The sequence below is a fragment of the Mirounga angustirostris genome, unplaced genomic scaffold, assembly GCF_029215605.1.
Source record: "Mirounga angustirostris isolate CCGP_5_RB_7025 unplaced genomic scaffold, mMirAng1.0.hap1 SCAF_6, whole genome shotgun sequence".
NCBI lineage: Eukaryota > Metazoa > Chordata > Mammalia > Carnivora > Phocidae > Mirounga > Mirounga angustirostris.
Genome location: NW_026991714.1, coordinates 101,832,318 through 101,854,639, shown reverse-complemented (window position 1 = coordinate 101,854,639; position 22,322 = coordinate 101,832,318). Strand labels below are relative to the sequence as shown.

Below are 22,322 nucleotides of genomic sequence, written 5' to 3'. Positions count from 1 at the left end.
CATTACTTAGAGTCTTAGCTTTCCCCCCTGCAATTGAATACAAACTATCCATCCCACAGGGTAGTTGTAAATAAACATTGGGTTGTATGTAAAGTGCTAGCACAGTGGCATGAACACAATGATTTGTTTTTCTTAGGTTAGTGGGGAGGGAGGGTCCTCTGAGAAGAAATGGAGAAAATAGTTGTTTCGCTTACTTCACAACTTAACCCAGTGAGAGTTCTGTTAGCGCCTTTTGTTTCCATGGTTGAGCCTTTTTCACAGCTCTTCGAAGGAAACTCTTGAAGAGGAATTTTTTATTTGAAAGTCCTCTGGTATCATAATCAAAATATTTTTATTCTATTTCTATAGCAAGAGAAGATCCGTTTCCATCCTCACTTCTGACAGTAACATCGTCGGAGAAAAACACGTTATCAGTAGCTTAGGGGCTAAACTCTCCCACAGTGTTACTGTGCAAAGAGAACAGCTGAAAAACCCACAGAGTAGAGGAAGTGGTGAGGTTTCTAAATTCAAAAAAGCTTCAAGGTCAGGAAATAGAGAAGTTTTACTAGAAGCCTAAACCTAAATACAGTTCAAAAGGAATAATTCCCAACTCACTGTAGTCCAGTTTTCTTTTCACTGACTCCTTTATGCTTAGTCAACACGTAAACGGGTACCAACGAAGTGGCAGTAGGCACAAAAAATTCAGTTTAACAGACTTTTTTGTGTACACTCACGTGCGTTGGAAAGAGGGGAGCAGAGGGAAAGGCGGAGAGCTTCTGGGAGCCCGCCCGCTTTCCCGCCGTAACATTGAGGGGGCGGGGCCCGAGGCCGGGGCGGGGCCCGAGGCCGGGGCGGGGCCCGAGGCCGGGGCGGGGCCCGAGGCCGGGGCGGGGCCCGAGGCCGGGGCGGGGCCCGAGGCCGGGGCGGGGCCCGAGGCCGGGGCGGGGCCCGAGGCCGGGGCGGGGCCCGAGGCCGGGGCGGGGCGGGTTCTCCGTGCCCTTCCCACACGTATTTCGCCACTATCCCAACAGGCCTAGCGGCTAGGAGAGTCACGTGAGGGTGGGCGGTGGAGGTGGAGTATTCTCTCCGCTGGTTTTTCATCTCTATGATTGTCAGAGGCGGGCGGCGTTGACCCAAGAGAATTGGCAGCTCTAGTGTGGACAGGTGAGTCCTGGGCTCTGAAGGATGTGAAGGGACAGCCATTTAGGGAGGGCGACAGGGAAGGCAGGGCGAAGCAGCTTAAGGGATCTGACCTCCGGGGCCGCCCGTTTGTCGGCTCTGGGATCAGGCGACTTCTCAGGTCTGGCGGCATAGCTGTCTTCCCTCTTGCGCTCAGCTCAGGGGCCTGAGAGGAGTCCTTAGTCGTGTCTGCTTCCAGTCCTCCGCTTTCCTTCAGCTCACCTCGTCCCATTTCGCTGTCCCGGGAGATCGGCCAGTGCCGAGTTGCCAACCGCAAGGTTCACTTGGGCGCCGTCGTCTCTCGCTTCTCGGACAAGCAGGAGACGCACAGGTATATTTGACTGGTTCAGCTGGGATTTGTGGATGTGGGTGGAATTGGGTGATGGAGTTTACACTTAGATCTCTAGTGGGTAGAAATATTAATCATTAAATCGAAAAAAAGTAGAAAATCAGTGGGGACCCGAAGGAGCAAAACAAGTGCAGCCTTCTTGGACTATTCAGTTTTTATCTTTTCCAGTGTTTTCCTGTTCTCAGTCTCACTCAAGTTTCCTTCACCGTTCCGTCCTGGCCCACCATAGGATGTTTTGAGAATGAGCCGAGTGTTAACTCTGTGCGAATGTTGAGAGAAGAGTTTAAAACTGGCTGTTCTTTAAGTTGCTTTCTCTGCGATCTTACGGTTTTCTTTTACTTCCCTTTCAGATGCCTAAAAAGTATTGTAGGTATTTGTAAATATAAGCAGAATAACCATTTTGTGGCTAAGGACTAGAGTAAAATATTCCCCCTGTGCATCTGGAAAGACCCATTTTCTTTGTTACTTTTATAAATGTTTTTATTTCAGTTTTTAAGGTGGTTTGGATATACCTTTGTTTATGTTAAAGTATTCCTTGGGGTCATGTGTGCAAGTGATCTAGCAGTAGAAGAAAGGAGTTTGCAGACAAAGTGTACCGATTTGGGGTTTGATAGATGTGGGAGAGTTAAGGTTTAGAGTTAAGTTAAACCATTTGACTAATTAATAAAACGTCCACATCTTGAGGCATAGCTGTTGCCCAGGATGACGAACAAGCTGTCTTTCTGGAGTTGGACAAGGTAATGAGCTTGTTGAGTATCACCTTATCTAAAAACGTTTTAGAACCTGCCGCTTGTTTGTAAGAAGATGCCTCTGGCCTCCAGATGCTCTCTGTAGTCACCCTTGATAGGTCATTATCTCTTCCACTTAAGAATATCACTCTGACTCTTAAAGGTAGAAAACAAACTGAGGGTTGCTGGAGGGAGGTGGGTAGGGGATGGGCAAGATGGGTGATGGGTATTACAGAGGGCACTTGTTATGATGAGGACTGGGTGTTGTATGTAAGTGATGAATCACTGAATTCTACTCCTGAAACCAATACTATACTATATGTTAACTAACTAGATTTTATTTTTTTATTTTTTATTTTTTTTTAAAGATTTTATATATTTATTTGACAGAGACACAGAGGGAACACAAGCAAGGGGAGTGGGAGAGGGAGAAGCAGGCTTCCCGCTGAGCAGGGAGCCCGGTGTGGGGCTTGATCCTGGGACTCTGGGATCATGACTTGAGCTGAAGGCAGACGCTTAATGACTGAGCCACCCAGGCGCCCCAACTAACTAGATTTTAAATAAAAATTGGAAGGAAAAAAAAGAACATCACTCTGGCCATCTGATTATGTCAAGAAAGTGTCATTGGCGCCTTCTGAGTGTCCTTACTGAAGATTATAAAACACAGAGTAATACTTACAAAAAGAGAAGATTCAGGAGTAGGTTCTGAGCTTAGGAAGAAAGGGAAAGAGTGCTAGAAGCTAACAAAAGCAAGAGAATAAAAGCATGTATTGCTGTCTTCCTTTGTAATTTATAGACTATTTACTGTATTCAGTAGACCTTTTACATTCTCAGAGACTGACTTTCCTATATTTAAGAAGAAACAATGGTATGGGGCGCCTGGGTGGCTCAGTTGGTTAAGCGACTGCCTTCGGCTCAGGTCGTGATCCTGGAGTCCCTGGATGGAGTCCCGCATCAGGGAGCCCGCTTCTGCCTCTGACCCTCCCCCCTCTCATGTGCTCTCTCTCATTCTCTCTGTCTCAAATAAATAAATAAAAATCTTAAAAAAAAAAAAAAGAAACAGTGGTATGTAACTTCTCCCATAATGCAATATTATGTAAAATAATTATAACTAAAAGATTTAACTGACCCTTCAGGTCTTATATTATTTAGAATTTATAGGACTGAAGTAATTGATAAAGTTATTAAACCTAATTTGGTCACTTTCTTTCTTTTTTTTTTTTTTTAAAGTAGGCTCCCTGCCTATCATGGAGCCCAGCTCGGGGCTTGAACTCAGGACCCTGAGATCAAGACCTGAGCTCAAGACCTGAGCTGAGCTCAAGAGTCAGAAGCCTAACCGACTGAGTCACCCAGGTGCCCCCTAATTTGGTCACTTTTAATCTTTAGTTTTAGTGAGTAATTTTTATAGTGGCTGTAAAACTTGCTGAAATGTTAACCAATTTTTTCCATACAGAATTGTTTCATATATTCCTTTTAAAAAGAGAAACTTTTTTTTTTTAAGATTTTATTTATTTGACAGAGACACAGCGAGAGAGGGAACACAAGCAGGGGGAGTGGGAGAGGGAGAAACAGGCTTCCCGTGGAGCAGGGAGCCCAATGCGGGGCTCGATGCCAGGACCCCGGGATCATGACCTGAGCCGAAGGCAGACGCCTAACAACTGAACCACCCAGGCGCCCTGAGAACCATTTTTTTTTAAGAGAACCAATTTTTTTTTTAAACTTTTACTCACAACCCCCCCCCACTCAAAACAAAAAATGGCTTTTGTGCCAAGAGAAAAAGTTGATTCTTTTAAAATAGATTTTCTCTACACTTTGAAAATTATGATAAAATTGTTAATGCTTTTAAGACATTAAATATTGGTATCTGAGCATATTTGAGAAGAAAACAGGCAGTATTTTTTAATGTTTTATATTTCCTATTATAGAAGTGTATGTGCCTGTTTTTGAAAAATGGAAACATTATGGAAAATATAACATTGAAAGTCGAAATCCTAGTTTATCTTTTCCCCTGCCAGCAGGTAACCACTAGTTCCTTTTGGATATTTGGGAATCAGTATGGAAAAGTAGAGTCTCAAGTAAAACTCCCTGGGAGAGATGGCACTAATAGCATCAGGTTTACATCCTACAGCCTTAGAAACTCCAAAAGAGAGAGAACTTCCCTTTCTCTATGATTCCAACAGACTACCGTGTGGGAATTTCATTAACCTGACTGTGTCATTGGGGCAGCTGGGTGGCTCATTTGTTAAACGTCTGCCTTCAGCTCAGGTCATGGTTCCAGGGTCCTGGGAGCCCCGCATCGGGCTCCCGGCTCCATGGGAAGCCTGCTTCTCCCTCTCCCACTCCCCCTGCTTGTGTTCCCTCTCTCGCTGTCTCTCTCTCTGTCAAAAAAAAAAAAAAAAAAAATAGTTGTGTTTAACCTGACTGTGTCATTGCCTATCCTAGAGGCAGTCTCTATGGCTAGAGTGACAGAATGCTTTGTGTAGTCAGGGTTGGATCTTGTTCTCCCCATGGAGTGGGGTGTAGGCATACAGTTTTAAACCACATGAATTAAGAGTAAACAACATCGGGGCGCTTGGCTGGCTCAGTCGGTAAAGCATCCCCCTGTTGTTGTGGTTGTGAGTTTGAACCCATGTTGGATGTAGAGATTACTTAAAAAAAAAATTAGGCAACAGAAGTATGGTTCCTCTTTAGGAAAATTGAGGTGTCGTTTCCTGGAGAGGAGAGAAAGATTGCTGGACAGACAAAAAACATATGTTCACTGAAATAATTTTACGTGTATTTGTTTTTTTTTAATTTAGAGAACTTGCTTTCCTTTCCCAATATAAATTAATTGTATTTTACAGTTTGAGTGTTATTTTTTTTAAATGTCTATTTTTTAAATGTCTTTTATTTTATTAACTAATGGAACTTGAAATTTAAACTCTTCAAGTAGTATATATTTGTTATATGTTTAGTACCTGTGCTCTGGAGTGTTCAGTTTTTCTAACTTTATATTATATACACAAATATATTGTGTATTTAGCCCTTTTGTTAAAATCATTTATTGGTAAATATTTTTATTACTGTGGGTAAACTTGATTAACAAATTGCAGTTTATAAATAGTATGTAAAAATGTTCTGAGTAATTTAAGTATATGTAGTCAATATGGTTGAATGCTTGATTCTTTTAATTATTATGTGTTTAAAAACCTGTTAGTATAGAAACCACTTCATTTTGAGCATTGTATGAAAATTAAATGACTATAATTGTCACAAATTGCTGTCACTGGGTATTAACTTTAAAACTATAGTTAACATTAATGTCTGCTTTTGTATCTCTGTGGATTATTCTGAGGGTTCATTATATATATATTTTTAAATTTAATTTTATTATGTTAATCACCATACATCATTAGTTTTTGATGTAGTGTTCCATGATTTATTGTTTGCATATAACACCCAGTGCTCCATTCAGTACGTGCCCTCTTTAATACCCATCACCAGGCTAACCCATTTCCCCCACCCCCTGAGGGTTCATTATATTTTAAGAGAAAATATAATTGAAATAACATTGTTTACTCCACTGTCTTGATTTTGTTTAGAAGAAAAGTTAGCAGTTCAATTCAGTGGACATTTGAGCTTAATTGCTACCACAGGTGTACACACTTTAGACAGATTTATATTCTTAAAACCCAATTCCATCACTTCTTGATGTTGAGCAGAATTTGAGTTTATTCCATTTGCAAAATAGAAATAATAATTCTTATAGGGGTCTTGTGAGGAGTAACTTAATGTATGCCAAGTGCCTAGGATATAGTAAGGTTCTCATTAAATGTAATTGTTAGTAATAACAACAAGTTAGTAATAACAAGAAATAGTGTCTAAAAGATTTTATCTCCCCAATTTCAGAATGTTTAGCCCCAGGAGTTTAAATGTATATATAGGTGTTAAGGAATTAGTCAGATAGTTCTTTTTTCAGGTTTGTCTTTATTTTAGCAGAGGGGTGTGTGTGTGTGTGTGTGTTGGCGGGGGTGGGAGGGGGCTTGAACTCAAAATCCTGAGATCAAGACCTGAGCTGAGATCAAGAGTCGGACACTTAATCCACGTAAGCCACAATTTTAGCAGATTTTTAATTCCATGTTGCGCATATAGCAATGAACTAGAAAACTTTGTTTGAACTACATAATTATTGGTGGACTGCCCAAGTATTTGAAGATTGCCTGGTCCAAGTATGATGACTGTTAGCCTGGAGGGATTTATTGAGAGATTTTTGCACAAATTCTCAGTAAAGTTTAATATTAAGTAGAAGGTCTCACATTCCTTGACTATACAAAGGGAGCTAGGTGTTGAGCACCTTGGGTGTTCAAAGCAGAATTTATGGTGACTTGTGGTTGTAGGCAGAAAAATAAAAATGGATTTGTTTTTATTTTTAAGGAAAAGTTCAGGGTGATATTTCTGTGAAGTAATGCTTTAAGAACATGTTATGTTGGACACCTGCAGGAGGAAGAGATAACAGTTTGGAATGCTACTTGAAAAACCAAAAAAGGCAACTGTGGAATTGAATAATTGTGAAAAATGATTGACATTAAATATAATTAATGATCTGGCATTGGGAAGTTGGTAATTGCCATATTGGGAGGAGAGGTGTTTTAGCCCTATTTATGAGAAAATAAATAACTAGAAATGGACTAATCTTTTTTCCCCCAAAACTAATAGAGTAATCAGTTTTTGCAAATTGTAAACATTTCCTAGGCCAGTAATAAGTTCAGGGTGGGTTTTACTGACTATGAGAAAATTGAAACTTTAGTGTAATCTTGGATAAATATATTCCCATAATTCATGTCAGGTATACAAAAAATGTTTACATTTCTCTTCAAAGTGATTTAATGTTGGTCATTTAAAAGTTAAAGTTCCGGGGTGCCTGGGTGGCTCAGTCGTTAAGCGTCTGCCTTCGGCTCAGGTCATGATCCCAGGGTCCTGGGATCGAGCCCCACATCAGGCTCCCTGCTCAGCGGGAAGCCTGCTTCTTCCTCTCCCACTCCCCCTGCTGTGTTCCCTCTCTCGCTGTGTCTCTCTCTGTCAAATAAATAAATAAAATCTTAAAAAAAAAAAAAAGTTAAAGTGCCTATCCTAATACCTTGCTTGTTCAGAGTTGGACAGTTACTTGGTATCTATGATAAACACTATTTATAATTTTGCTTTTGCTTTTTAAAGTTTGTTCATTGAGTAATGGAATTAAATCTGCCCACTACTTTTTTCCTTTTTAAAAAAAATAAACATCAGTACTTTGTTTACTGTCCTGTTAGGATTAGGTGGGCATTCTATAACATGACACATAAAGAGCATTAGAATTTAGCTTTAAAAAAGATCTTCCTTGACTTATAATGGGGATATGTTCGATAAGCCATTTTAAGTTGAAAATACCAGAGTGAAAAATGCATTTAATACACCTAACCTACTGAACGTCGTAGCTTAGCCTAGCCTACCTTAAACATGCTCAGAACAATTACTTTAGCCTACAATGGGCAAAATCATTTAACACAAAGCCTGTTTTATAATGAAGTGTTGAATATCTCATGTAACTTACTGAATACTGAAAGTGAAAAAAAGAATGGTTGTAAAGATCCAGAATGGTTGTAAGTGTGTTGGTTGTTTATTCTCTTCATCGCATGGCTGACTGCGAGCTGTGGCTTGCTGCTGCTGCCCACCATCAGGAAAAAGTATTGTACCATGGGGGCGCCTGGGTGGCTCAGTGGTTAAGCGTCTGCCTTCAGCTCAGGTCATGATCCCCGGGTCCTGGGATCGAGCCCCGCATCGGGCTCCCTGCTCCGCGGCGAGCCTGCTTCTCCCTCTCCCACTCCCCCTGCTTGGGTTCCTGCTCTCACTGTGTCTCCTTCTGTCAGATAAATAAATAAAATCTTAAAAAAAAAAGTATTGTACCATGTATCATTAGCCTGTGAAAAGTTCAAAATTCAAAATTGGAAGTACGATTTCTACTGAATGCCTATCACTTTTGCACCATGGTAATGTTGAAAAATCCAAAGTCACACCGTCGTGATTTGTGGACCATCTGTATATCTTTCTAGTTTAGCTCTTAGGACTCTACCATGCCTTCCCCCGTGTTCTAGTCATAGTGAACTACTTTTTGCTCCCCCCAACAAGCCATGCCTTTTTGTGGGGTTTTTTTTGTTGTCGTTGTTGTTGTGTTTGGAATGCCTCACCACCATCCTGCCATCTCTCAACTGGTGAGCTGCTGTTCATCTTTAAACTAGATTGAGTTGTTCTTCAATTTGTAAAACTTTCCTCTACCCTCAAGTGGTTATTATTATTATTTTTTTTGGTGGTTCCTGTAATAATTATTTTTACCTTTTAAAAGTATTCTTACTTTGTGGAACAGTTGCATGTATTTTTCTATCAGATGGAGTGATTCTTGATGCCAGAAACAAGTCTTATTCATCAAAATATCCTGAACATGCAACAGAGTGCCTGTAGTCTATACAAGCTCAGAACATGTTTGGTGAATATATGAGTAAGATACTTCATTTGCTTTAAAAATCAGAATAGATATAATCCAATAGATTAAGTCTGCACACTGTAACCTGTATCAGCCTGACACATTTAGAAAACTTACTTGGACACTTCTAGTAAATTCCATCCACACATTCTACCACACATCAGTAAATGTGTATACCAAGGCACTGGAGAGAGAGAGAGGGGGGAAAAACATTCCATTCATTAAGGAGCTCACAGTCTAGTGGTAGAGACAGACCAATGAATTGATAATTACAACTTAGATTTATGCTAATTAAGATTCAAATTAAAAACTCAGTTTATCAGTTTTAGTAGACATCCAATGCTCAGTAGCCACATGTGGCTAGTGCTTACTGTATTGAACAGTAGATATAAAATATTTGATATTGCAACACATTCTATTTGACAGAGCTGTTGCAGAACATTATACACTTGAACCTACATTCTCTAGTTTCAGATGATAGTTAATATTCATTTCAATCATATTCTTTATTCAAATTAAACTTGCTTTTAGATTTGAAAGTTGTATTTTTATAAATTATCAAGTGGATTTATAGTACACTTCAAATAAAGCAGCATTGCTCATTTTTTCAGGTCTTTGATCAGTGATAGCATTTAAATTAAGTAGTTTCAGAATTTGATTTTTAACTTCAGCATTGATAACATCTGACTTTCTATCCTAATAATTCCTGAGATAGCAGTGAATCATAATGGTTAAGAACAATGGCTTTGGGATCAGAGAAACTTCTCTGTCATCTATTGGCTGTGACCTTAGGCAAATTTCTTAAAAGCATTGAGTTGTGGCGTCCTTGGTAAAATAGGAGTAATAACAATACTTATTGCAAGGGTTATAGAGGATTAAATAAGGCAACATATATTAGGCATTTAGCGTAGTACCCCTCACAGTGTTCATTAAATGCTAGCATTAAAGAGAGTTTTGAACAACCAGATGTTTATTTTTTTTAGATTTTTATTTATTTATTAGAATGAGAGAGAGAGAGCATGAGAAGGGGGGAGGTCAGAGGGAGAAGCAGACTCCCTGCTGAGCAGGGAGCCCGATGCAGGACTCAATCCCGGGACTCCAGGATCATAACCTGAGCCGAAGGCAGTCGCTTAGCCAACTGAGCCACCCAGGCGCCCCTGAACAACCAGATGTTTAAAAGAAAACCAACTTATTAGGAAGTTGGAGAAACTGGAGTAGAGACTAGGTATTAGAACATACCAAACAAAGGAAGTGAAATTTGTTAAGTGTAAGAGTGACATGATCGTGTGGAAGGAAAAGTCCGTATTTTTGGAGACATACTAAAATATATAGCAGTGAAATGACAGAATGTCTGAGAGTTGCTTAAAAATAATTCACAAAGACTTAAGAATAAAAGAGACAGAAAAATTGGTTTTAATATCCATTTCTGGTGAAGAAAGAGTAACAGGTACCACATGTACCTTCCTGCCTGAAACAGCTTAAAAAGGCAGATGAAATATACAGAACAGTGGTTTCCTAGATTTTGGACATTGTACAGCAAAGGGAAGTGATCCCTGAGAGATGGGAAACAAAAGGGGTGAGTTCTGTGACTGCTCTGGTTTGCTGTCTGGAAAGTTTCCCGGCTGTGGGGGATCCCATCCAGAGAGCACAGTGGTCTCCTTGAATTGAGTCAGTCTGGGGAGGTCAAGGCAGGTGGAGTTTGCAGAGCAGAATACTAGAGATGAGAAAGCTAAAAGGAGACTTCCACTCACGTATTCAGCTGAGAACTATGATCAGTGCATACATGTGAGGAAACTACTGAAGTTAGGAAAAGAACCACCTGAAAAGAATAGTGAACAGTACTCGGAGTTTCTGCAGAGGCAGAAATCGTGCCAGAATGGAAAATGTCTTAACAGGTCATCATGTAGACTACTCACGAGGGCTTTGTCTTAGTAGTGGGATAAAATTCAGAGCTCCAGCCCAACCTAGAAAGCTTAAATGCAAGACCTGAAAGGGTCAGACTGTTTCCAAGAAACTTAATTATGTCCCAGAACTAAGCTCAAGAATAGTTATTGGAATACAAAATATCCAACACCCAACAAGGTAGAATTCACAGTGTCTGGCATGCAATCAGAAATACTAAGCATACAAAGGAACAGGAAAATATGACTGACCTATGATGACAAGAAAAAAAAGTCAAAACCAAAACAAGTGACAGGTGATAGAATTAGTAGAGAGGGATATTAAAACAGTTTTTATAATTATGTTTCATATGCTTAAGAAACTAGAAGAAACATTAAAAGAATTTTTTTTTTTAGAGAGCATGTAGGAGCAGGGGGTGGGGGGGAGGGACAGAGGGAGAGGGAAAGAATCTCAAGCATGCTTAATGCAGGGCCTTACTTGGGGCTTGATCTCAGGACCACCCTCCCCCCTCTTTTTAAGATTTTATTTGTTAGAGAGCACGTGCAAGTGCACACAAGCAGGGGGAGCGGCAGACCGAGGCAGAGGGGGAAGCAGTCTCCCTGCTGAGCATGGAGCCGGATGTGGGACTCAATCCCAGGATCCTGGGATCATGACCTGAGCCGAAGGCAGATGCTTAACCGACTGAGCCACCCAGGCACCCTTGATCTCAGGACCTTTATTAGATCATAACCTGAGCTGAAATTAAGAGTCAGACACTTAACCAACTGAGCCACCCAGGTGCTCCCAGAAAGATTGAGTATGTTAAATAGAAACATGAAGATAAAAAAAGACCAAAATGTAGTGGGGGAGGTTGTGCATGTGCAGGGATAGGGGGTATGTGGAAACTCCTTGTACCTTACACTCAATTTTGTTGTGAACCTAAAACTGCTCTAAAAAATAAATTTTACTGGGGTGCCTGGGTGGCTCATTCAATTAAGTGTCTGCTTTCGGCTTGGGGCATGATCCCAGGACCCTGGGATTGTGCCCTGCATCTCTCCCCCTGCTCATGCTCTCTCTCTTAAGTAATTAAAATATTTTAAAAAGCTAAAATTAATTAAAAAGAAAAAGACCAAAATGGAACTTTTGGAGATGGAAACTATAATGTCTGTGATGAAAAAATACACTAGGTGGGATTAATGGCAGATTAGACATTAGGGGAGAAAATTATGCCAAAGCTCATAAAATATACAAAATAATCTATGAAGAGTTCTTTTTTTTTTTTTTAAGATTTTTATTTATTTATTTGACAGAGAGAGACACAGCGAGAGAGGGAACACAAGCAGGGAGCGTGGGAGAGGGAGAAGCAGGCTTCCCGTGGAGCAGGGAGCCTGATGTGGGGCTCGATCCCAGGATGCTGGGATCATGACCTGAGCCGAAGGCAGACACCCAACGACTGAGCCACCCAGGCGCCCCAATCTATGAAGAGTTCTTAATTTGAATTTGATTATGCTTTTATTTTCTTTAAAGATTTATTTATTTTTGAGAGAGCAAGGGAGCAAGTGGGTGGAGGGGCAGAGGGAGAGGGAGAGAGAGAATCTCCAGCAGACTCCCCGCTGAGTACAGAGCTTGACATGGAGCTCGATCTCATGACCTTGAGATTATGACCTGAGCTGAAACCAAGAGTCAGACGCTTAACTGACTGAACCACCCAGGTGCCCATCGAATCAAGCTTTTAGATGTAACTTGAGTATATAGGAAATAAAGGGACTGGAGAAACATTTAGACCATACTAGGAGGAAGCAACTAGATAAATCCAGAATTTGAGAAATGATGCAATATAGTTGCTCTGTTCTCCTTTTATACCTCCCCGACCCATCACTGGCATCATCAATCTACTTTCCATTTTTATGAATTTCACTACTGTCATATAAATGGAAGCTTAAATTATTTGTCTTTTTGTGACTGGCTTATTTCACGTAATGTCTTTAAGATTGATCCATTTTGTAGGATGTATCAGAATTCCCTTCCTTTTTAAAAAATTGTTTTTGTTGTGGTAGAATGCACAATATAAAATTAACCATCTTAACCATTTTTAAGCGTAGAATTCAGTGGTATTAAGTACATTCAGATTCTTGTGATACCATCACCAACATCCATCTCCAGAACTTGCAAACATATATTAAATACATCTGTTAAGTAGTAACTCTCTATTACCACTTCCGCTCCCCCCTGCCCGGGCCCTGGTAGCCATGATTCTGCTTTCTGCCTCTGTGATTTTGACTACTCTAGGTACCTCATATAAGTGGAATCATACAGTGTTTATTTTGTTGAAACTGACTTTTTTTACTTCACATAATGTTCTCAAGATTCATCCATGTTGTATCGTTTGTCAGAATTTCCTACCTTTTAATGGTTGAATAATATTCCATTGTATGTATAAACCATATTTTGTTTATCCATTCATCTCTTGAAGGGCACTTGGGTTGCTTCCACTTTTTGGTTATTGTGAATAATGCTGCTATGAGGGGCGCCTCGGTGGCTTGGTCGGTTGAGTGTCTGATGCTTGGTTTTGGCTGGGGTCATGCATGATCTTGGGGTCGTGGGATCGAGCCCCATGTTGAGCCCTGTGTTGGGCTCCCTGCTCAGTGGGGAGTATGCTCGAGGTGCTCTCTCTCGCTCTCTTCCCCTCCCCAAACCCACATGTTCTCTCTCTCTCTCTCCCTCTTTCTCTCTAAATAAAATAAAATAAAATAAAAATAATGCTGCTTTGAGTATGGCTGTGCAAATATCCCTTCAAAGTCTCTGCTTTCAATTCCTTTGGATATATTCTCCAAAGTAGAATTGCTGGATCATATGGTAATTCTGTATTTAATTTTTTGAGGAACTGCTATACTGTTTTCCATAGCAGCTGCACCATTTTATATTCCCATCAACGGTGTACAAAGATTCCAATTTCTCTAATACTTGTTTTTTCTGTTCATTTCCTTGATTAGAATGGCAAGATTTATGGTTAGAGTCTTACTTTGCATTTTGATTGTTTGCATTAAAAGAAAGATATTTAGGTGTAATATATTTATATAATGTCTTAGGGAAATTTATGTTACATAATACAGTTTTTATTTGAATTATCACCATCAGCAGCATCCTGTTGTTAACTTCCAAACAAATATTTATTCATAATTTACTGTGTTAGACACTGTGTTCAACTTTATACAAGCATTTTCTCATTTAATCCTCCTCATAGTCATTTGCAGTAAGTACTATTATCCCTGTTTTATGGAAGCATAAAGTTGCCAAGTCAGGAATCAAACACAAATCTGACTGACTTCAAGATTAATGGCCAGTAAGAGGTCAAGTTAGTAAGTTCTAGTATCTAGAATTAATGAATTAGCTAGATTACCTTTTTTTTTTTTAAAGATTTTATTTATTTATTTGACAGAGACACCAGCGAGAGAGGGAACACAGCAGGGGAAGTGGGAGAGGGAGAAGCAGGCTTCCCGCTGAGCAGAGAGCCTGATGTGGGGCGATGTGGGGCTCGATCCCAGGACCCTGGGATCATGACCTGAGCCGAAGGCAGACGTTTAACGACTGAGCCACCCAGGCGCCCCTTAGCTAGATTACCTTGGTACAACTTTCTGGTCCTCAGCTTATAAAAACAAAAGAGAACAAAACAAAATACACAACAACAATACAAACTTACCTACATGTTCAGTAAAGCTTTAATTTATGATCTAATTTTGCTAATTAAATCCTAAAGTTGAAAATAACATCTTCAAGTAAGCAAAGGAAAATCTTTTTTTTTAAAGATTTTATTTATTTATTTGAGAGAGAGAGAGCACATGAGAGGGGGGAGGGTCGGGAGGGTCAGAGGGAGAAGCAGACTCCCTGCCGAGCAGGGAGCCCGATGTGGGACTCGATCCAGGGACTCCAGGATCATGACCTGAGCCGAAGGCAGTCGTTTAACCAACTGAGCCACCCAGGCGCCCCAAAGGAAAATCTTTAAAAAAAAAAAAAAAGTACCTGGGGAATAGAAATTGGAATAAAGATAAAAAAGATAGGACAGTATCCAGTGAAATATCTAATATTGCTGTCAGCCTAGCAGGTTGATTTCTAGAGAGAACATAAATACAGACAGATTGTTATAAAGGAGTATCTATAAAGATGTCTGCTGCTGTGAAGACTAAAAAAAAGTTCCACTGAAATTGTTATTTATGTAGAAGGAGACTTCCTTTGGCAGAAATATGTATTATTCTTGCACATTGGTCCATAGCAGTGATCAATTCTTTGCTGTTGAACGGGACTCTGAGTAACATATCATGGACCCACAGTTGAGTTCTGACATGGAATTATTGTTCATTTTAATCCTGGCACCCCATTTTCCATATCTGAAAATCAAATATAGTGCAAATGAGAGATATTCATTGGAGCTCTTATAAAATATAAAGTTCTGTGCAAACAAGGTGACATGGTTATCAAATACTGATTCCTTTGTTCTGTCTTCACATATTTCTATATCACAGGAGGATTTAGAGCTTTTAATTTAATAGGGAAGCCTGTAAAGTATCCTAACTCCGGGTTCTATAGTGCTTGTAATGCACTATTGTTGATCAAAGTTTTATATTTTCCTTATTTAAAAAACATTTGCTCTTTCTGCAGTCAGTCTCAGACTTTTGTAGAGTTAGGCTTAGTCAACTGGTACTTTTATGATACGTTTCCATGTTAAAGCTTTATGGACAAAGCAAACAGACTTAGCAATGAATGAATTAGCTAATTAACAAATTACAAATAGGGACATGGTTTCAGTAGACCATTTAGGTTTATGCTGTTGTATGATTAGATTAACTCAACCTAATAACAGCTTATTGAATGGTTGAGTGTCTTTTTTTTTTTTTTAAGATTTATTTATTTATTTGATAGAGAGAAACAGCCAGAGACGGAACATAAGCAGAGGGAGTGGGAGAGGGAGAAGCAAGCTTCCTGCTGAGCAGGGAGTCCGATGCAGGGCTCATCCCAGGACCCTGGGATCATGACCTAAGCCGAAGGCAGATGCTTAAGGACTGAGCCACCCAGGCACCCCTGAATGGTTGAGTGTCATTAAAATAGAATTTTATATTATCTATATTACATATAGATATAGCATATATAAAGAAGACTACATGAAACATATATGTATACTTTAAAGAATAATTATAAAAGTGAACCATGTAGATAACCATCATCCAAGCCAAAAAAGAACATTCCCATCACCTGAGAAGTCCCCCATGTGCCTTTTCCTAATCACAGCCCTTTTCAGGAGACAAATTACCACCCACAATTTTGGTGATAATCATAGTTATGTGTATCATTACATACTTTATTCGTTTTGCCTTTTTGGGGGCCATATATATATTCTTCATGATTTGCTTCTTCACTCAACATTACATTTGTGAGACTTAATCATTTGTTACTTGTAAAGCATTTTTGGAGGGATGCAAATTTTCCTAAAATTGATCTTGTGATTCTCTATCTTCTTTTTTCTTTTATTTATTTTTTAGTAATTTCTATATCCGTTGTGGGGCTCGAACTCATGACCCCCCAGATCAAGAGTCGCATGCTTTTTCGACAGCCAGCCAGGTGCCTCTCAATTTTTTTTTTCTTTTTTAGGGACTATTAATAAAGTTTGGTTGTTAGTCCTTTGATGGTTATATGAGTAGCAACTGTTTTGTCCCTCTGTGGACTTGGTAGTGTTTTTTGATGTAATCTTTTATATTGTTTTTGTGGTATCTTTTATGATGCCTTGTGTGTTGTTTTTATGGTTGCTTTTAATATACTTTATCAGTTTTTTATATTTATTTTTTTGTCTTGTTTTAAGTTTTCTTATTGTAATGTCATAGAGATGTTCTCTTATATCATCAGTTAGAAACTTTACATTTTTTTTCCTTGTATATTGAATGTTTAATCCACTTAGAACTGATATTTGTGTATTGTGAATCCATTTCATTCTTCCCCTATGCATACTCAATGTTCCAGGCTCATTTATTGGGTAGTCTTCCTTGTCCTACTGATTTGGTATCCCACCTCTGTCATGCTTGAAGTATCTATTTATGTGGATATGTCCTAGGGCTTTAAAGGTTTTTTTGCTGTTCTATTTGTACCTATGTGGCAATATCACATTGTCTTAGATACTAAGATTTGTAATTAGTTTAAATGTTAGAGTAGGTTCTCCTATCTTGAAGTGTTTTTTTTTTCTTCCTAAGCATGTCTTAGTTTTTCTTGTCCTTTTGTACTTCTATATTCATTTTAGGGTCAGTTTGTCAAGGTCCACTAAAATCCCATTGAGATTTTCATTGGGATTGCATTGACAGTGTAGTTTAGCTTGGGGAGAATTGCCATCTTTACAAAATTTTGCTGTTCAGTTTATTAGCATTATACTACATTTATTTAGGTCTCCTTTAAGGAGGTCTTTCAATGAGGTCTACTAATTTTCTCTCTCAATTTTTGCACATCTTTTATTAGACTTATTCCTAGGTCCTTTATAGTTTTGCTTTTTCTATTTTAATTTAATTTTATTTTTAAAAAAGATTTATTTATCTGAGAGAGAGCAAGAGAAAGAACAAGAAGGGGATGGTCAGAGGGAGAGGGAGAAGCTGACAGCCTGATGTGGGACTCAGTCCCAGGACCGTGGGATCATGACCTAAGCCAAAGACAGACACTTAACAGACTAAGCCACCCAGGTGCCCTAAGTATGTTTTGAGAGAGAGAGAGAGAGTGTGTGTGTGTGCAAGCAGAGGGAGGGGCAGAGGAAGAGGGAGAGAATCCCAAGCAGACTCCCTGCTGGGCACAGAGCCTCACATGGGGCCGGATCTCATGATCCTGAGATCATGACCTGAGCTGAAATCAGGAGTTGAGCACTTAACCGACTGAGCCACCCACACACCCCACTAAGTATTTTCTTTTAAATAGTGTGTCCCACAAGTATTTTATAAAAGCAACTATATTGAGATTTATTGAAGTATAGTTTACTTACAATAAAATTTACCCTTTTTTTGTATACTTGAAGTTTCAATAAACACAATCATGTATTCACCACAATAATCAAGATATAGGGCAGTGCCTTTTACCCCCAGAAATTGCCTTATGCTCCTCTGTAGCCAACCTCTTCTTCTAATTTCCACCCCTGGCAACCTGATCTGTTTCCTGTTAGGGTTTTGCCTTTTCTACAGTGTCATACAAATGGAATCATACAGTATATAACTTGGCTTTTAAGACTGGTTTTAAGGGGCGCCTGGGTGACACAGTCAGTTGGGCATCCAGCTCTTGGTTTAGACTCGGGTCGTGATATCAGGGTCCTGGGATGGAGCCCTTCCTCGGGGTCTGTGCTCAGCAAGGAGTCTGCTTGTCCCTCTCCCTTTGCCCCTCCCCCCAGCTCTCTCTCTCCCTCTCTCTAAAATAAATAAAAAAATAAACTCTAAAACTGCTTTAAAATTATCATATAGTAAAATTAAGTTTTTTCTCTTGGTGTACAGTTCTATGAAATTTAATATATAAATTTTAATAATATAGATTCATTTTACTACCACCTCAGTAGGATACAGAAAAGTTCTCAACCCTCTCATACCCTCCTCCACCTCTGTTTCTTGGCAACTTACTGATAAGTTCTTATCAATAGTTTTTTCTTTTTAAGAATGTATATACATGGAATCATACAGTATGTTATCTTTGAGACTGGCTTCTTCCAATATAATGCCTTTGAGATTCATCCAAGTTGTTGTATGTATCAAGAGTTCATTCCTTTTTAATTGCGGTTATATTCCATTGTATTGTTATGCTGGAGTTTATCCATTCAGCTGATGGAAGATATTCGAGTTATTTCTAGATTTTGGCAATTAAAATAAATGTAAACCTTCAAATACAGGTTTTATGTGAGCACAAGTTTTCATTTCTTCAGGGTAAATACAAAGGAGAATTGTTGGGTCATATGATAAATATATGTTAAATGTTATGAGAAAATGTCAAACTGTTTCCAGAGTGGAGGTGCCATTTTGCATTCCCAACAGCAATGTATGAAAGTTTCACTTGTTTGGCATTCTTGCTGCATATAATATTGTCAGTAATTTTTCTTTTAACCAAGTAGGTATATAATGGTATCTCATTGTGGTCTTAATTTGCATTTTGCTAATGGCTAAGGATGTTGACTATCTTTTTACGTGCTCATTTATTTAGGAATAGAGCTGCTAAGAATATTAATTTACAGGTTTTTGTGTGTGAACATGTTTTCATTTCTCTGTGGTAATTACCTAAATTCAGCTAGAATTTTTCATACATTGCTAAAGATCAAGTTTGTGGTAGTGCAAGGGTATGGAATCTCTAGAAACCATAGACAGAGGAGAGTTCACACTCACTTGCGGGCTCTTTTCAGTAGATCTTACCCAGAAGCTTACCTGTAACACTGGGGCCTTAAAGGGTAGGAGACAAAGTGCCTCCCAAGGATTCCGGCCTGTAGTAGGGAGCATGCAGTACAGTGAGAAAAGCAAAAAGCTCGATTCAGATCTAAATAACAAAGCCTTAAACCACTGGGGAAAGATAGCAAACCCAGTCACCTCAGGTGAAGATCCATTGAATCTAGAGGAGGGGAAAAGAAAAATCCTCAACCCCTGAGGGAGGGGCAGAAAACTGTCAGAAGCCTAGATTATCAGAAGTCTGTATCTGAGGAGAGACAGGGCCGTAAGACCCAGGAGCCTGGGATCATGACCTGAGCCGAAGGCATAAGTTTCTCCTGAAAGTTGTGGCTATCCCAGGACAATAAGAGAACCCATCACCAGGCTAGCACACACCAAATAACAAGCACTCAGGAAAAATGACGTGGATTATCTGCAAAGGAACAAAGATAAGAATTACAGCAAACTTCTAGGGCGCCTGGGTGGCTCAGATGGTTAAGCGTCTGCCTTCAGCTCAGGTCATGATCCCAGGGTCCTGGGATCGAGCCCCACATCAGGCTCCTGGCTCAGTGGGGAGCCTGCTTCTCCCTCTCCCTCTGCTTCTCTCCCTGCTCATGCTCTCTCTGTGTCTCAAATGAATTAAAAAAAAAAAAAAAAAAAAGAATTACAGCAGACTTCTCAGAAATGACAAAAGTTTTTTTTTTTTTTAAGATTTTATTTATTTGAGAGAGAGAGAATGAGTGAGAGAGAGCGCGCACATGAGAGAGGGGGAGGGTCAGAGGGAGAAGCAGACTCCCTGCACAGCAGGGAGCCCGATGCGGGACTCAATCCCAGGACTCCAGGATCATGACCTGAGCCGAAGGCAGTTGCTTAACCAACTGAGCCACCCAGGCGTCCCCACAAAAGCCAGTTTCTGTTGCTCTTCCTTCATTCTTGAATTTCCAGGTTTCCTTCCAGTATTTGTTTTTTCCCATCTGAAGAACTTTTTGTAGTTTTTTAGAGCAGGTGTGCAGGCAGAGAATTCTTCTAGAATATCATGTTTTGACACTACAGATCTTATTTAAATTGTATGAAGAATGCTGGGTGCCTTTTTTTATTTTTTGGCCTTAGCAGGCAGTTGGAGTTTAGTTAGTTAGAGTTAGGCTGCAAATTCTGACCCACCTTTTATGGGTTGTAGTTCCAATGTCAGTTCAGTTTTCATAACTTTGAAGTACTATCCAGACTTTTCCCTGTGTTTACCACACAGTAGCCAGTGGTGGTGGTCTACCCCATATTTTAGTTCACATATCCTTTATTTTGCTGTTTATGGTGGGATCCATACCTGTGCACCTTGGACATGAGCTCAAGATATCACACTGAACCTTATGGTTTCACTTTATTGAGCTTTACTTCTCTGTGATATTCCCAACATTTCTTTGTTCCAAAGGACCCCTCTTCTTTTGACTTAATCCTGAAATTTTCCTTTCCCTACTCTGTCACATAATTTGACTCTTATCAGTCTCCTGGATCTAGTGACCAGAGGATAGAAAAATAAGCAGAAGAGATCCTTCAGTGCTTTTGGAGAAGACTTCCTCCGGTCAGAGAGAATTTTTCCCTTTTTTCTGATTTTAGATGCCTTCCTAGCTGCTAGTTATTCTGTACTACTATAGGTGTGCTTTGTTTCTGGGGTGGGAGAAAATGAGAAAAGGTGCACGTGCAGGTGCGCACGTGCACACACACACACACACACACACACCCCCAAGGAATTTCTCCCACTCTCCCTTTCTCATAGAAGCTCTTTCCCCACTCATCAAATCAGAAATAAATGGCTCTTCTTGGAGATCTGCCTGCATCCAGTGCACACATCTGGTGCCAGGCAAACTTTGAATTTTGGTATGGGGAGACTGGAGGAAAAAATTGGGAAATTCACTGCCATTTCAGTGCTACTTTGAGTTCTGTTTCATTTTCCATTCTGCCTGCTAACATATTACTTTTCAGAGTCCTCAGATGCTTATTCCATCCAGGGCTTTTATTTGCATTCAGTGGGAGACAGGAAGGAGTGTGCTGACTTCATCTTAACCTGAGCCAGAACCTCTATCTATAGTTAAGTTTTAAATACTTTTTATTATGAAATATTTTAAACATATACAGAATTATGTATTGTCATACATACACAAAACCACCATGTACCCATTGCCCAGCTTCACCATTAATCAACATTTGGCTAATCTTTTTCATCTGTAGCTTCCCACTCACACTGTCTCTTGACTTCATTTTTTTAAAAAGATTTTATTTATTTGTCAGAGAAAGAGAGCACAAGCAGGGGGAGCAGCAAGCAGAGAGAAGCAGGCTCCCTGCTGAGCAAGGAGCCCAGTACGGGGCTCAGTCCCAGAACCCTGGGATGATGACCTGACTGGAGCCGAAGGCAGACGCTTAACCAACAGAGCCACCCAGGCACCCTGTCTCTTGACTTTTAATTGCAAAACCCAATTGTCATTTCATTCCATTTTATATGGTCAATTTCTATAATTTTTATTTGTATTTTTTTTTTAAGATTTTATTGATTTCTTTGACAGAGAGAGACACAGCGAGAGGGAACACAAGCAGGGGGTGTGGGAGAGGGAGAAGCAGGCTTCTCATGGAACAGGGAGCCGGATGCAGGGCTTGATCCCAGGAGCCTGGGATCATGACCTGAGCCGAAGGCAGACGCTTAACAACTGAGCTACCCAGGCACCCCTTTTATTTGTATTTGAAAAGAATGTATAATATGCAGTTGTTCAGTGTTGGCTATTAAGTTGTTGATCATATTGATAAAAATATTTTATATCCCTACTGGTTTTAAAAATGTTTTTACTGAGGGGCGCCTGGGTGGCTCAGTCATTAAAAAAAGTCTGCCTTCGGCTCAGGTCATGATCTCAGGGTCCTGGGATCGAGCTCCCGCATCGGGCTCCCTGCTCAGCGGGAAGCCTGCTTTTCCCTCTCCCACTCCCCCTGCTTGTGTTCCCTTTCTCGCTGTGTCTCTCTCTGTCAAAGAAATAAAAAGTCTTTAAAAAAAATGTTTTTACTGATAAATTTTTTTTTATCCTGCGCAATATTTCTTGAAGCTCTGTAAAACAATAATCTGTAGTTGTATTATTTAAGTCTAATATATTTGTGTTCCAGGGCACTAAAGATAGTTACCTTTTTTTGTGTGGCCTTGAACTCTTTGTTCAAGTAATTCTTTTAAGCTATTATGGAAATTAATATTTAAGAGCTTAGAACTACATATGATAAACATTGTGTGATGTACTGTTGTCTTGCCAGTAGGTTAATTGAGT

At 39.7% G+C, this 22,322-nt stretch overlaps 1 protein-coding gene across 4 annotated transcripts in view; it reads left to right on the top strand.

Annotated features, from left to right (window-relative positions):
* Nucleotides 1–985: 985 nt before the first annotated feature.
* Nucleotides 986–22,322, top strand: part of MICU1 (mitochondrial calcium uptake 1) — a 230,262-nt gene continuing 208,925 nt past the window's right edge. For 2 of the 4 annotated variants that reach the window (XM_064594798.1, XM_064594795.1), the window contains exon 1: nucleotides 986–1,143. The gene's annotated coding sequence lies outside the window, so the exon portion shown is untranslated. Of the gene's footprint in view, nucleotides 1,144–1,170; nucleotides 1,490–22,322 lie in introns of those variants that run through there. The other 2 variants (XM_064594796.1, XM_064594797.1) reach the window with 2 other exon arrangements.